The sequence below is a fragment of the Aethalodelphis obliquidens genome, unplaced genomic scaffold (genome assembly GCF_003676395.1).
Source record: "Aethalodelphis obliquidens isolate GAN/ISIS:26980383/991018 unplaced genomic scaffold, ASM367639v1 scaffold48, whole genome shotgun sequence".
NCBI lineage: Eukaryota > Metazoa > Chordata > Mammalia > Artiodactyla > Delphinidae > Aethalodelphis > Aethalodelphis obliquidens.
Window position 1 is genome coordinate 4,866,216 of NW_020837992.1, and position 15,786 is coordinate 4,882,001.

Consider the following 15,786-nt stretch of genomic DNA (forward strand, 5'->3'; position numbering starts at 1 on the left):
CCCAGACCCAGGCTTCTGGGGAGAAACTGGGTGCTGCTGGTTCCAAGCAGCCATTCCTCCAGTCCCCCGGGGCCCCATGCTACCCAGGGCACATCCCCTCCTCTCAGGGCCCTGAGAGTGATTTAAGGCCACTTCTGCCACTCTGGGTGATTTATCCAGGTGCCCCTGGAAGGAAAGAGGAAGGAAAGGAGAAGAGAGAAAAGCTGGCCCGTAGGACGAGGAGATGCTGAGAACTGTTCGTACGGGCTGAGCTCCACATTTTGGGGGGCTCTTCCTCTGGGTTTGGTCAGCACGTCAGATGAAATTCCTCTCTGCTATCTTCCCTACCTCTCCTTCTTTCTGGGGCTTTTCTTTTTAATTAATTAATTAATTAATTTTTTGGTTGCGTTGGGTCTTCAATGCTGCACGTGGGCTTTCTCTAGTTGCGGCGAGCGGGGGCTACTCTTGGTTGTGGTGCGCGGGCTTCTCATTGCGGTGGCTTCTCTTGTTGTGGAGCATGGGCTCTAGGTGCACGGGCTTCCGTAGTTGTGGCACGTGGGCTCTGTAGTTGTGGCTCATGGGCTCTAGAGCGCAGGCTCTGTAGCTGTGGTGCACGGGCTTAGTTGCTCCGTGGCACGTGGGATCTTCCCAGATCAGGGATTGAACCTGTGTCCCCTGCACTGGCAGGCAGATTCTTAACCACTGCACCACCACGGAAGTCCCTTTCTGGGGTTTTTCTGAATCAACAGCCTCCCTTCGAATAAAAAGCTGTAACTCCTTTTTATAAGGAAGCTTCTTAAGCAGGCTGTGTCCCCACCCTGTACCTTCCCACCTTCAGTTTCTATTATTTTTCTCTCTTTGTCTGAGACTCTGAGCTTTTGCAGAAAAGATCCTGAGCTGTCAAGCAGCCTCTCTTAAGTAACAGGCGCATTCACACTCGCACACACTCAACGGAGCAAGGGAACTGCGGGTGGCGCTGGTTAAGAGAGACACATGGAGACTTTGGGGCGGCGGGCACTCTGGGCAGAGGTGTGTCCACTTATGGGGCTTGTCTGTGCCCAAATGTAGTGCATCGGCCTGAAGGACCCTTAGCACCTGGGTGAGCAGGGAGGCAAGAAGAGACTTTTCAGGCCCTTGCGGGAGAAGCGGAGGGCACAATTATCGGGGAAGCTGACCCCAGGAGAAGAATGTGCTGGGGGGGAGAGGGGGAGACGCAGGCCAATGTAGCGAGCGGCCACCTGGGCGGGAGATGAGAGACTTTTCGAGTGAGGATCTGGCCCCCGATGATGAATAGGGTGTGAGAGAGGAGCCTGGAAAAGGGTAAACAGCCAGGAGGGAAGCAGGAGGCTGGGAGGCGGGAGGAGAAAGAATGTTGAGGTCAAAGAGCAGAGAAAATGCTCCTGGAGTGATTGATTCAAGATCCAACTTGCTGCCCAGCCTGGCGGGAGCACAAGTGCTCAGGGACGTGCTTGGCCGGTCTCCCCTCCCGTGGCTCCGCCCAGGTACCAGCAAGTCCGCTTCCCCCAGACCCGTGTCACGCCCTCTGGGAAGTCTTTTTGATGTTTTGTCCTGAGTCTCCAAGGGACCCCGCTGTAGTATAAACTAGCATTTGTGCAGCGATCTTATAGTTGACTGAGAATTTCATGTATGTTATCCCATTAATGTACCCCCATATGCAAGCCTGTGAGAGAGAGAACAGGTCAGCATCACCACTTCACCGGTGAGACTTAGGTAGACCTGAGGTGAAATATTTTGGAGAAGGTACCTGATGTGGAAGTGGGCCTTGGACTTGGGGCTCCTGGAGTTACACCTGTCTCCCTGCTGCCCTTCTGGCTGGAGTCCAAGTGATATCACCAAGGACAGACCCCTGACTCCAGAGATCAGCCTCCCTGCAGGCAAGCCAGGCTCTGGCCATACTTGGGATGTACTGTCCCCACTCTTTCAGAACGGGAGTGCAGTGCAAGGAGCTCAACTCAGGCTTGAGTTCTTGGGGACACCCTGCGAGAGAGGAAGAAGACAGGCTGGGAGCTTGTGGCCCTCCACCGAATGCCACTTAGCTCCTGCCCAGCCCTGGGGAGGAGCTGAGGACTGGAGATGGCCCAAGGGCTGGCATGGGTGGTGGCAGATGGAAAGAAATCAGAAGCAGGGCTTTGTAGGGGGAGAGGCTGGCCTACCAACATCCCCTCCCCACCCAACCTGCTCTTATCAGTGGCGCAGAAAACTATTTGCCGACTCCCCTTCTGAAGACCTTGCTTCCACAATCCCTGCAGCTTGGCCTGAGATCGCAGGCAGCTCCTACCTGCCTCTAACTTGCTGTCCCCCATCTTCTCCCAGCTCTCTACCCTGGCTCTGCGGCGCTCTGATTCCCAACCCTGGCAGATCACTGATTAATTTAGGGCTGTTTAATAACCCTTCTATTTCGATGAAACAAGCTGTCTCGCTTTCTTTCTTTTTAACACCGACTTTTCGTTGCTCTGCTAAGCATCTCACTGCCATTTAAATTTCTCTGTCTCCAACCAAGCTGATAATAGACTGGAGTGAGCAGCTGCTTCCGTCCTGTTTATGACAATGATTAGAAGTTAGAGCTTTGCAGGCAGAGAGCTGACCAAGTCTCAGCGCACGCGGGTCTGCCCCTGCTTGTAGACCGAGAGCTCATTTTAACACGATTAGGACAATTCTGGCTCCAGGGGAGGCCAGGGCTTATCCCAGCCCAGCCTTCCTGGCACCCCACTCTGAGGGGAGTCACGGGGATGAAGGTGTGAGAACCAGCTCTGTTTACTGTGGAATTTAGGCCTGCAGCTGTGAGTCATTCTCACGGACCTGACACTCATCCTCACTTCTCAAAAGAGCCTTTTCCTCCACTGAATTCACTGAGCAGCAAACAGAAAGACTCAAGGTTAGAGGACTGGGGCGTGGGTGGGGACCTCAGCCATCCCTCTTATACCTTCCACACGGGAATCCCTTCTTGAGACCTGGTCATCATCTTCCAATCTCTGCTTGAATTCCCCAAATGATGTAGAGCCCATTCCCTCCCTAGACGGCCCCTTCTGGGTTGCATGGCTCTGGTTCGTCTCTCTCTCCTGGGTTCCTGCAACACTTAACTTGCATGACCATTATTGGTGTGTATCCCCTTTTCCCCTCGCCACACTGGAAGGTTCTCAAGAGCCACGATAGCCACTGGCCTCCCTCCCATAATACTTGCCACATAGTAGATATTCAATAAACGTGTGTGCAAAGTAAATCATGTTACGCCAACTCCAATCTCCTTGCAAGTAATGAACAGTACCTTTCTTCTGCCTGGGCAGGCTCCTGGTGAAGTGGCCTCTTTGTCTCTACCTGGACAAGTGTCCTGCCTCTTCCTGTCCTCAGGCCACAAATGGCCCTCAGGAGCCAGGGCCCTGCTATTTCCTCCAGGCCTGGAGTGACTACACAGCTGGCGGAAACCTTGGCCAAGGAGGCTGGGGGCTTGTGGTAGAAGCCAATCAGGTGGCCTGGACCAGGTCCTCTGGATCCCAATTCCGCCTCGCATCTCCTCTGGGTCAGCCACGGCTGCCTGAGAAAGCTCGCAGGTGCGTGGTAGGCAAACCCTGGCCGGCCCAGGCTCCCACCTCCCGCTCTGGCAGCCTCCCAGCCAGCACAGTCTGCAGGCGGCTGCTCGGGTCATTGTCTCACCCTCTTCAACTTGTGAATGCAGAGCCTATAGAGACCGCCACACAAGCAGTACCCACGCTGCCTCTGGGGAGGGAGGGGTGGCTGGGCTTTGCCAGGGCCATTGACTCTGAAAAGAGCAAGGCCTGCGGTGGATGGAGGAAAGCTGGCTGGAGCTACTTAAGGCAGGGGGGCCTTTCTACACACTGCCCAGCGCCACAGAGAGGGATGGGGGTGTCCTAGGGCCGGCGGACTGGCAGAGCAGGGGAGAGGTCACTTCTCGGGGATGCCCGCTCAAACCCAAGGGAGAGAGATGGGGACGGCGCTGAGCACAGGGTTGGGGAATGAGAGAATGGAAAGAGAAGGAGGCCACATGAGCAGGTGGAGAGAGTGTGCTGGGCCAGGCCGGGGCAAACAGACCTCCTCACAGGTGGACACCGTGACTGGCCACTCACTGTGTGACGCAGGGCAGTCTACTCTCCCAGGCTGGACTCGGCTGCCGCATCTATGATGTGGGCCTGGGTAAAGCTGTTATCAAATCCTCAGAAACATTTCTCAAGTATTCCACATATAACACCCGTTCTTTTGTAATTCAAACTGTTTTCTTCATAATATTCTAGAAAAGAAACTCAAGGCATCTTGCCACACTCATTTTCCACCGCTGGCTCTTGGACAGTGCTGTCTAAGGCACAGGGCTCCCCTCCTCTCATTGCCCCCTTCCCATGCTCTGTGCTTCCAACAAGGGACAAGGCTCTGTGCTGCAGCAGGGAGGGCCTGGGGGAGTTTCTTGGGCTAGCACAAGATAGCTGATGCTTCTCCCCAGACATCTTGCTATGTTCTGCCCAGGGGTCAGCGCTGGCCAAGGATCTAATCCCTGAGCTCCAGGGTCCAGCTGGGGCTCTGGCCCCAGTTCCTGCTGATGCTTTTCATGCTGTGTCCATCCCATTCACATCCATACTCCTAGGAGCTCTCTCTGCAGAGAGATGTAAGCTTTTTGCAGGCAGGCAGCTAGGGGTCCGTCAGCTCCGCCCCTTGCCCTGCCATGGGAGGCTGACTCCCAGAAAAATGCCAGCTTACCAGTTCTGTGACAGTATCATTCATCTCTCCTCTTAGACTTGAAGGCATCAAAGCCCCAAGGGTAGCAAATTCAGAATTCAAACTCCAGCCCCACTGGTTAGTGCTAACCCCAAACCATGCATGTGGCCCCAGTGCCAGGATCACCATTGGTTTTCCTCTCAGTTTCCAGTCTTCACTGAATCTTTAGCCCTTCATCTATTTTTACATATCAAAACCTTTAGCACACAGATTTTCTTTAAATAAAAATCTTATTTTTTCTCAGAAAATTCCAAACAAATTCAGAGACAGAGAGAGAGAGAGGAGAAAAACACCCCTAGCTTGGCTGTACTCCTGCTCTAAATTTTAGAATAATTTTACACATTTGCAACAATTGTCATTTTTCCAAATGCCCAAACACTATCTTCCCATGCACGGCTTCAGAAACAAGGGCAACTGAGGGCGCTTGGGGAGTCACGGAAAGCATTCATTCCCATTGTACAGATGAAGAAACTGAGGTGCTGGTGCGGGGCAGGCAGCAGTTCTCCCTGAGTGTCTTCTGTCTCCCTCTTATCTCCTTCCCGGGCCCAGGAGCAAATGGAGGGTGAACACTGTTCAACAGGTGAGAAAGCTTTTAGGAAGAGGGAAGAGCTACAAGTGTGAAGGAAGGCCCTTTGTTCCCATGCATTAGGACCTTAACCTGACGCCAGACTCTTCCTGACCATCTGTTCTGACCCCTCCTGGCTGGACTAAGCCTCCTGCGGGAGGGTGCCGGGCGTGACTTCCCAGCTTCACAAGTGGCTCAGATGGTTTTCTCTAAGTCTCTCACAGCTGGGTTCTTGGGCCCAGAACCTGAAGGGCTTCACACCCTGGGGGGTCACTCGGAGGGGGGCATTAGACTTGAATTTTGTTAATTTCCGGATAAACCTCAGGGGGTGTTTGCCTAGCAGAAAAAACCCTAGTGGTGTCAGTTTTAATTTCACAGAGAATCGAGGGACTTGCCAGCAAGGTCTGGGCCACTGAAGTGAGGGTAGAGGGCTAGTCTTGTCAGGGGACTGACCGCCTCTCTCCTGGAAAACATCACCACCCACCAGCGTGGAGCAGGGACCCAGACCTGGCAGCGCTGGCTGACCCACAAGGCTCTCAGGTCTGGGCACAGGGGAGGAGCCTTGTCCTCCTGTCTGGCTTTGGCCAGGGCTCCCGCTGAGAACACCCAAGTTCAGAGAACAGGCTCTTCTCCCTCAGGTATGTTTGTAGCTCAGGAGAAAAAAATGGGAAGCTGGGGGAACAATCTGGGGAGGTGGGAGGTCAGAGGCCAACGTAATATTTACCCAGCCCAGCTGAGGCCTTTCGCTTTTATGAAGCAGGAAACCACTTCAAAGCGGCAACATCCCCTCTTGTCCCTTCTGTCTGCCCGCTGGTCCTCCTGCCTCTACAGGGCAGGCAGGGCTTTCTCACCCACCTCTTCCTCTCCTCCTGAACCTTCCACCCTCCATCCCTTACAGGGAGGAGTCCTCTGCCCTGCCTCCTGCTCAGAAAAGTGCCATGACCTGTCCATATTTGCAGAGCAATTATGACACCTGGGTTCCCTGACATTCTGAGCCATTTTGTCCCTGGATTTCTCTTGTCTACTCTAAGAGTCAGTCATCTACCACTTGGGGACATGGGGAAGGCACTGGGGTTACAGTTCCTCACCCAAAGCCCTCATTCTACCACCAGAACAGAAAGCAGAAACTGAGGCTAGGAAAAGGCCCTGGAGACTAGAGTCTAGTGGTTCTTTACGTTTGCGGGGGGCGGATCACAAACTCCTTCTCTTCAGAAATACACACACACACACACACACACACACACACACTCATACTTCTTAAAAAGCACAGACTTTCAAAGGTTTCAAAGGCCTCTTTAAGCCCAAGCATGCACCCTGGTTCTGTCCACCCCAGTGCCAGGTCTCCCCCGCCCCAAATTTAATTTGGGGTGGCTCGTGGAGGGCGTTCTCCTGCTCAGCCATGGTGAGGAGGAAAAGCCGAATATTTTTCCTCTCTCAGGTTTGTTCCCTTTAATGGGTTCCTTCAGATAAATGTGGTGCACTAACGGCAGGTTTCCAGACACTTCAATGTGAATACAGATGAGTAATAACGTTTCCTGATGAAGCACAGTGGCGTCCATGCGGCCAGCTCCAGGGGACCGGAAAGGGATGCAATTTACATAGAATACACGGTGAAAACCCCTTGGGAGGGTGCTACATGGAGATCTTGCTCTAGGATGTTGACTAATAGAAAACAACTACAGTGGTGTCATTTTGAAATCCGTGGAGGAGGATGAGGAAAAAAAAATAGGGGTACTTCTGAGAGGGTGAGGAATATGGGAGAGCGTTAGACAGTCATTCTTGACAGGGAGCTATGAAGTTCTCAGACACCCGAGCCTCCCTCCTGGAAACCTACACCTTCCGTTGACTAGAGCAAAAGCTTCCCGGAGCTCCACTTCCTCTGACACTCCCGACATACTGTTAACTCCATTCTGCCTTACATTAAACTTCTGTGAAGGTACATGGCTTACGTAATACTCCCTCCCCCCAGGATGCTCTTAAGGGTCTTAAAGGTAGGATCTGTTACCTTTTCATCCTGGTACCAAGTGTTACACGTTCCTAGCACTGCATAAGTGATGGATTTCTACTTGATTAAACCCCAATGGATAGCAATTCCTGTTTTCAGTACAAGCGCAACAATTCACGTATGATTAAACTCGGAGGAGTTGTTTAGCTGCTCGACACCTCTTTTTTCTATCCCTCCATACCCAAACAAGACACTAAGGTGGGAAGGGAAGCTTGTAGATACAAAAATACTAAAAGTTTAGCTCCCCAGACAGCGCAGAGAAGCAGTGGAGGTGCCTTAGTCAGGGCCTCCATCTTCACTCTCAAAGCTTCAGAGAGAAATTGTGCTGGGGGGTCACAGAGGAGAGGGGTTCATTCATCGGCTAGTCACTCTGAGCCCCAGGATTCCTCCGCCTCTTCCTTCTCAAAGACACGTTGAACTTTGCAAGGGCAACTCCACTTTATCTCTCATACCGAAAGTAATTTTAGCCAAGGAAAAGCAGGATTAGACTTTCATAATATGATACATCTATCTTGTTTTTCTTTTTTCTTTGCTCTCTCCTCCCTCCCCTCCCGCTTTGACCTCAGGTAAATTTGAGCCAAAGGGAAGCCATGATTAAATATCAGATCTGAAGAGATGCTCCTTTCTGGCCCACTGCCCACCCCCAAGCTTCAAGATTTTTCCCTTCCCCTGTTAGACAGTTATTATCTCCTCAGATGAGAAAAACCTCTGGACTCTGTTCTCTCCATATTGTCCTCTGCTGAAATGAAAGGGGGAATTATAATTCAGAGAAAGGCTCCCACAGAGAGTATGAAGACGAAGATTAAATCAGTGATACAGCGTTGACATGCGTTCAGTTCCTGAAAGGTCTCTTTTAAAATGTCTCCTCAGGAGCACTTTGGCCACCACCTGAGAGTGTTTTGCAAATTCGCATTTAGGGAGCTGGGAGAAGGGAAGGCCTATGAAGGTACCTTGGGGATGCGCCAAAACTTCTACTGCTGATAAAGAAAGGCAAGAGCCTCCTGGCAGGCCAGGCCAGCCGGCGGGCCAGGACTTCTTGAGAATGCCTGCCCCCTCCTGTCTCCCACCCCCAGGTGCATCCTGCCTGCCACGCAGGCCTCTCCCTGAGCTGCTCACCATGCTGGACCGCACCTCCTAATGCTGCAGGCGCCTTTCCCGCTCCCCTGCAACCAGACGGGCCCAGAGGTCCCACCGGCGAAAGGACCCTACCAGTTGTGGTCTCTGCGTAGCGACAGCTGGGAGTTTCTAATATATCTGAACTATTTTTTTCTTCTTAAAAAAAAAAAAAAAACCCAAATAAGCACAAAAGCCAGTTTAGGGCCAAGCCTGGTTTTCACGAGTCCCCTCTAGTGGAGATAACCTGCTACTTCAGCTTCCCAATGCAGCCCAGAGGAGCCTCCCCTTAGGGCCTGGGAAGACCAGAAGAGCCCCTCAGGCCTGGACTGTTCCTTCCCACTTGCTTCCATGTCTGTTCTCAGCTCTTCTCGCCACATTTACACTGTCAGCCTTTCCGCCTTTATCCTCCTTTTCTGTCACCTTGCCTCTCTCCGCCTATCTGTGACTTTCTGCATCTTGACTTGGGTCTTGCCACGTATGCCTTCGCTCCTGTATCTTGGTCCGCATCTCTGGTCCGTCTGCTGGTTTTTTTTTTTTTTTTTCCCGAAGTTCAGGGCTCCAGGTCGGAGGAGCTGGAAATGCTTTGACAAGGCCTTGGAGAGAAAATGGCCTATCTCAGAGGGCCAAGGCAGGGACCCTCGCGGAAATCAGGCATTCCCGGAGAAGAGGGAACTTTGGCCAAAAGCCCCTCCTCGCCTCCATCCCCCAAGCAAACTTGGGCCTCGTGCGGTGATGTATAGGTTTGAAGCAGTCTATAAGCTGAGCTCAGAGCTCTGGCTCTGGAGTCCTGTGTGAGCCCAGCTCAGCCCGTCCATCCACTCTCCTCCCTAGTCTGCCTGTCTCCCCGTGGGACGTGCATGCTGTCAGGCAAACAACTGGCAAAGCCTGGGTGAAGGGACAGCTGGCAGGGTTTGGGAGGAGGATGCCGGTGCCAGGGGAGAGGGAGAGAAAAGGGGGAGTGGGGGCCAGGACTGAGCTGGGGGCCGAAGGGGAGAGGGGAGACATGGCGAATGTCCTGTGGCAGGGAGAGGTGGGCATGGGGATCACCCGCTGCTCCTCTGGGTTTCTGAGAGTATCCTTCCACGCAAGCAGGAGACAGGGCCAGGCCAGGGCAGGGGTTAATGGTTAACCAACTGTGGGAGCAGCAGCCTGTGCACTGCTGGGGCCTTTTCTTTCCTCTCTCCCCCATCCCTTCCCTCCTCTCCCTTTACACTTGCCCTGTAGGGACACTGCTCCCCAACAAAGAACTTTCTCGCCTCTATTTCTGCCCTTGAATCCCAGATGGAACAGTAGGGGTTCCATATGCCCAAAGGCCAGGAACAGGGCCCTGGAGAGCCTGAGGGCTAAGGCAGGGAGAAAGGGGGTGTCCTGTTCTTACCATGCATCCCTCCTGGCCCTTAGGACCAGCTGTTTGACACACACAGCCCGTCCCCTCCCCGGGAAGAACTGCCTTTCTCTGTCTCCACAGGGCTCACCTTTAGAAATGACCAGACAAGGAGGGGACACACCCCCAGCCCTCATTTACTCTAATCAGGCATGAAATCTTTGTAACTAAGTGAAAAACACTGTTTCCCATAAGGGAATCAGTTCCATTCACTATTGTTGGAACAGAGCATCTGTGAAGGGGAGAAATATTCACTTATAATGAATTGATAACAGACTGGCCCTGGGTGAGGGTGGCAGTGCTGGGGGGAGGGGTGTGTGCACAGGCTGTAAAACTACGGCACCTCAAAGCCTGCTTCTGCCACTTTCCCTGTGGACAATCCTGACTTATCCGTAGTTAACAGACTGTAGTCACACAATGCTACGGTCTCTTTATGAGCAGAACGGGAGTGGGGTGGGGGCTTGGCTTGGAGTTCCTCGCCTCTCGCTGTGCCGTGATGGACAGAGTATATTGGGCCCCAGTCTGTGTGTATGGAGACAGCTGTGTGGCAATGCAGGGAGACAGCTGCGGGGGGGGGGGGTCGCTGCTGGAGATGGAAATCGTCTGCCCCCCCGCCCCTCCCGCACCAAACCCCTTATCTTGGAGAGGCAGCCATAGCAAAGGAGGCAGGATAGAGACTATAAAACCCCCGAACAGTGACAACTCCAGAGCCATAAATATTTCATGATACCTGAACAGGTGAGTTTAGGCTGCTGCCAGCTGCGTGTGTTTAACTGTGTCACTGGTTTCCCATCCTGCTTGTGTGTTTCCTTGTAACATGCCCATGAAATAAAGATGAACAAAATCACCAGAAGTATTTGGAAATGGGAAAGGGGCCTGGTAGAGAAGTAGCTGTTCTTCGAAGGGTTTCTCCTTAACCTCATGTTAAGCACAGACTCCACTACGACAGATGGTGAACTTTTACCTCCATCACACCTGCAGCTTTGGATGATCAAAAGGTTGGAGAGGGAATGTTCCCTGGTGCTTTGGGGACAGGGGTAGGTATTCAGGGCAGCTGTGAAAGCAGGGCTACCAACCTTGTAATGACACGGTTGCTTTGGGGTGATGGACATGGGACACCACCATTTACTCATTTAGACTGGGGCTGAGAGGCCGACCACCTCCCCTCTGGCCTGCTCCAGGCTATGAGGGACCCCGGTCCTGGTCCTTACATCCTGTCAAAGAGAAGGGCCAAGTGGAAACCCCTTGGCAGACTCGTGGTCCTGGGCAGAGGGGACCTGCCTGCGCTCCACCGCCTCGCACCCTGCTGCTCTGCAGCAGCATATCCACTGCACAAGCGCTCCAAACGTCATTTCCATTTAACTGCTTTGCAAGCCAATTTGCCCCATCCTAATGCAATTTGTTGAGGACGGTGAGGGAGCGGAGATGGCAGTCTGCACTGCCCTTCCTTTATCAGCGGGTCCCTGAAGAGGGTTGGCTAGAGGGCTGAGGGGAACCACTCTTTCAGGTAATGCTGGCAGTGAGGGCAGGTTCCGGGATGAGGAAGGGTTGGGCGTAAGCGGAGATGCCAGGTGGAAGAAGGGAAAAGCAAAACAACCTCGCTAGGGTATCTTGACAGATTGCTCTCAGTTTCCCTGGTTCCCTACCTTCCCACCTGACCCCCCACCCCACCTGCAGGCCAAGGAGGGGAGATCATAGGTAATTAATTCAAAAGGTGCTAGATGAGGGGAGGGGGAAATTAATGAATTCTTCTCTCCTCTTGCCAGGAGGTCAGAGGAGAGAGGGCTGCTAGCAGCTCCTGGAGTGTTCTGGGGTGTCTGCACAAAAGTTGTCCGTTTCAGTTAGGAATAGCTGAACTCCTCCAGCCAGGGCTATCTCTTCCCTGGGCTCTGACGCTCTGTTGAAGGCCCCAGAATCCAAAACCTGCCCAGAGGGGAGAGTGAAGTTTCAAGGTCTGGGAAAGAAGCCCAGAAGGACAGGAGCCTGCTATTGTGTGGGGACCGGTGTGCGGGGGAACTGAATCTGACTCCCAGCTCCCAGGACGTCCAGTCCTGCCCAGCCAAGATACTCATCTTGATCTGATGCTCATGAACCCCGTCCACTGTGCTCATGGATAGGGGATGAATGGCTCCCCAAATTTCTGTAGTTTCCTCCAAGCTACTGGGTCCCCAAGCCACTGCCTCAAGCTGGTCCTGTCTTATGTCCCTTGTATAGCCACTACTAGGATTGCCACTGTTACCCTAGGATCTTAGAACCCTACAGGAGACCTGATCATATTTCCATTGCCCACTTCATGGGGCTCTCATTTCTAGAGACAACTGACTTTGAACCCCAAGTCTTTTACTTCCACCTCCCCCAGTATCTCTATCCCTCCGAGCTGAGTTTGAGTAGGTAGCTCCTTCTAGGGCAAAGGTCATGCCAAACAGGTGGACATTCGTCAGGGAACTGGGATGGCAGTTTCCGGATGACTTTCTCTCTTTGGCCATCAAGACCATGATTAACATATTTACAGAGACTACCTGTGGGATGGATAAAAAGGACCAGAATTTTCTAAGATCCCTACATCACTTGTGGGTTGGGGCAAGAAGAAGCCCAAGAAAGAAAGTATTCTAAAAGGGCTTATAAGGAGCCTCTCGGACCCTGGATAAGCTCGTCCTTCAACACCCAACCCTCTCCTGAGGCTCAGACCAGGGGATCGTGCTTATGGGTGCTTCACCACGAGGGCGCACAGAAGGGGGCATGGGGCACTTATCCCATTCGGTGCCTTGGTGTCGTTCCCTGAGCCTCTGGAAGCCGCGCATATGAGGCATTCCCCTTTGATTCCCAAGTCCCCTGCTCCGAAGGAACAGCCAGCGGCCTCCAGGGACTCCGGCACCAGAGTGAACGTCCCCAAATTGAGCGCCGGCCACAGTGGCCCAGGCCCTCCTGCCGGTGCAGTGCCTCAGAGGCCCGCTTTGGGCTGCAGCTCTCGGGACAGTCCCGCCGCCCCCGCGCTCCCCGAGCCTCAGCTTGCAGGCAGGTGCGCGGTGGAAGCGCGCCGTGGAGCGCCGCCCGCCAGCAGCCCAGCGGGGAAGCGGGGCTCCGGCGGGGAAGCCTGGGCTGGAGGCGGCGGCAGGGAGTCAGCTGGCACACGCGCGCGCGCCGCGCTCCGGCCCGCGAAAGTGGCCGACCCCGCGCGGGGACTCGCCGGCCGCAGCCGAGCCCAGGCGTTCGGGGCCGGGACGCCGCGGAGGAGGGCGCGGGGGGAGCCGCGGCGGGGCGAGCGCGCTTCGGGGGACGGGGCGGAGGGCGCCGCTTACCCAGCTCGGAGACGTCGGTCTGTCCTTCCGTCCCCGATCCGGCCGCTTCGGCCGCCGGCTGCCGAGGCCGGCGCGCTGCCCCTCTCGCTGCCAGCAGCTCGCGATCACGGGAACGACCAAATCCACATGGAGTCCAGATTCATTAAAATCCACGTCAAGCCCCCAGCCACTTATCTGTATTCCTGAAGTGGCCCCTCGGTCTCCTGTCCGCGCGCCGCTCCGTCCTCCGCCGCCCCGTAACAGCCCTGCCGGGCTCTGACGCCGGCTCGCTGGGGGAACCGGGAGGCGCCGAGGGGGCGTGGGGTGGGTGGCTGGCGGTGTCTCTCCTTGGGAAGCGGCAGAGCCCCGGCTGTCTTCAGATTTTTCCAGCGCGACTTTCCGGGCTCCTCTGACATCAGCAATCGCGGCGCTTCCTTCCCTTCTTGCTCCCGGGTTCATTCACAGTCCTATTTCCTCCGGGAACCTGGCTCTCCAGATCTATTTCGAGGTTCGCTTCGCTCGCTCCGGCGCCCGCGCTCCACACCGCTCCCGAGCTCGCGGGGTCTCTCTCTGGATCGCCTGCCCTCTCGGCTGAAAAATTCCCAGCAACTGCGCTCAGCCGCCCTCCCGCTCCAGTCTGGCGCGGACGCTCCGCCCGGCAGCTCCGGCTCCCGCGGTGGTGGCGGCGGCGGAGCCCTGAGAGCCGGCCTCCCTATATTACCATGCAGCTCATTATCATAGAGGCCGCGCGCGTTAACCCCCTCCCTGCCGGCCGCTCCCGCCCGGGCTGGGGCCGCGCCCGCCACTGGCACAGCGCGCCGCAGCCAGCCCCCTGCCCCCTCCCCCGCCCGCCCGGTCTTCCTCCTCCGCCAGCTGTCAACAAAGGAGAATCAGGTTGGGCATCGGGAGGCCGCTCCGCTGCCTCCCTGTGCGCGGCTCAGCCCGGACCCACCCGCCACCTTAAGTGGCAAAGGGGGCAACGCAAATCCTGCTGGGGCCTGGGGATTTGGGTGGAGGCCTGAAGAGCCCGGCCGGCTGAACCCCCGGTGCGGGGAGCTCAGGACGCCGGCAGAGTGGGAGAGGTCAGTGGGGACGTGGGCTCCCCCTCCCTGAGCATCACCTGTCACCGCGCACATCCTGCACATCTCTCTCTTCGTCTTTAATCTGAGGGGTGAGTGGGGAAGAACCGGCCTTGGCTGATGAGGTTAAGAAGGGGCTCTCAGAATTTACCCGAGCAAATTTCCTCTGCTTGTGAATCTCAAAAAGCCAACAAGCTGTCAAATGAGGTTTGAAGTTGTTGTCATTAATTATAATTTTTATAATGCGAAGATGAGCCTTGCTCTGAGTCGCAAGCTTCCAGCTCTGTGAGGGATCCTGGGCATCTGGCAAGCGGGGGAGGCGGGGACCAGTGGGGAGCTTTCTATATCCAGACCTAGGGGGCCTATCTGGCAGGGGAATCAGAGAGGCGGCGGTAAAAAAAAACTTATTTTAATAGCCTAAGGTGAGAGGTGCCTGGATTCTGAATGGAAATGCCTCGGTGTCTTTATGACCAGTGCTTCCATGTCCTATAGAATCTCAGTATCCCCGTAGACTCTGGACGCGGCTTTGAGAAACAGGCCTGCAAGCTAGATCCCAGCGAGTTCGCAGGATCTGCGCAGTCCCTGCTCCCGATTAGGGCACAGGCGAGTTTACTCAAAACGTCCAAGTATTCTGATGAGCTCCCTCTACTGCCCTCTCGTGGCCACAGTCCTCAGTGGTATAAATAGAAAGAAAGAAAGAAAAAAAACCACTCCGGAAACCCTAAAGGGAGTCGCAGGGAATTCTCAGAGCAGCAGGGGCCTTTAAAAAAAAAAAAAAAGGGAAAATAAATGTAGACTCACCGGTTGTCTTGCACAATCACCCATTCAATACAGTATTGGGGGGAAATGTAAGATTTACTTCAGTCACAGAAATTAGCTAATTCTTCCAAAGTTCCTTCCTCATTGTTAATTAGCTGACATTTGTCTTACTGTGACTTTCACTGGTTATTCCTTGTTGTGCCCTGTGCAGCCACAAAGAATCTAAGCTGTCTTTCCTGATCCATACCTACTCTTTTCTTTGAACTTCTTTAGCATTTATCGTTGGCACCCCTCCAGGCAATTATCAAAAGTTACCCTATATTATTATCTATTTCTCTTTATAAGTTGATCTTGTCTCTTCATCCAGACAGTCTTGTCTACCATCCTATCTTTGGTTAAACCGAATATAAACCACAATTTATTACGGAATATAATTTGAAGAAGATGGTAGAAGATTTTGGAACATTTCTCTTATTTGTTTGATACATGGAACATTGATCTGGTCAGCTCCACCCAGGACAGGCAGTGGTAGGGTTGGAAATACCTAACGGATAAAGCTTGAAGCTGAAAATTAGGACCTTCTGGTTCTCAATCAAGTGCTGCGTGACCCTGGAAGAGGTTACATCTCTTCCCTTTGCCACAATTTAATCATATCTCGGGACTATTTTAATACAATACCATTTAAATAATTTTCTAATACTACCTCCCTACATGTGGTTCAGAAATCAACCCTAGAACGAAGAGCAAGGAAGGTAAAATTAAACAGACTCCTCTACTCACCACATCCTTCAACCCAGCCTCCCTTCCCCTTTTCAAATAAATAGTGAAGAGAAAGAGAGGGAGGGAGAGAGAGAGAAGACAGGTAGGAGAACATGTTG

General features: G+C 53.8%; 1 protein-coding gene across 5 annotated transcripts in view; it reads right to left on the reverse strand.

Moving 5' to 3' along the window:
* Positions 1-13,762, reverse strand: part of PLXNA2 (plexin A2) — a 221,583-nt gene extending 207,821 nt beyond the window's left edge. Inside the window, exon 1 of one of the 5 annotated variants that reach the window (XM_027082880.1) lies at positions 13,092-13,762. The gene's annotated coding sequence lies outside the window, so the exon portion shown is untranslated. The remainder of the gene's footprint in view (positions 1-13,091) is intronic. The other 4 variants (XM_027082878.1, XM_027082881.1, XM_027082883.1 and 1 more) reach the window with 4 other exon arrangements.
* Between the last annotated feature and the right edge of the window lie 2,024 nt (positions 13,763-15,786).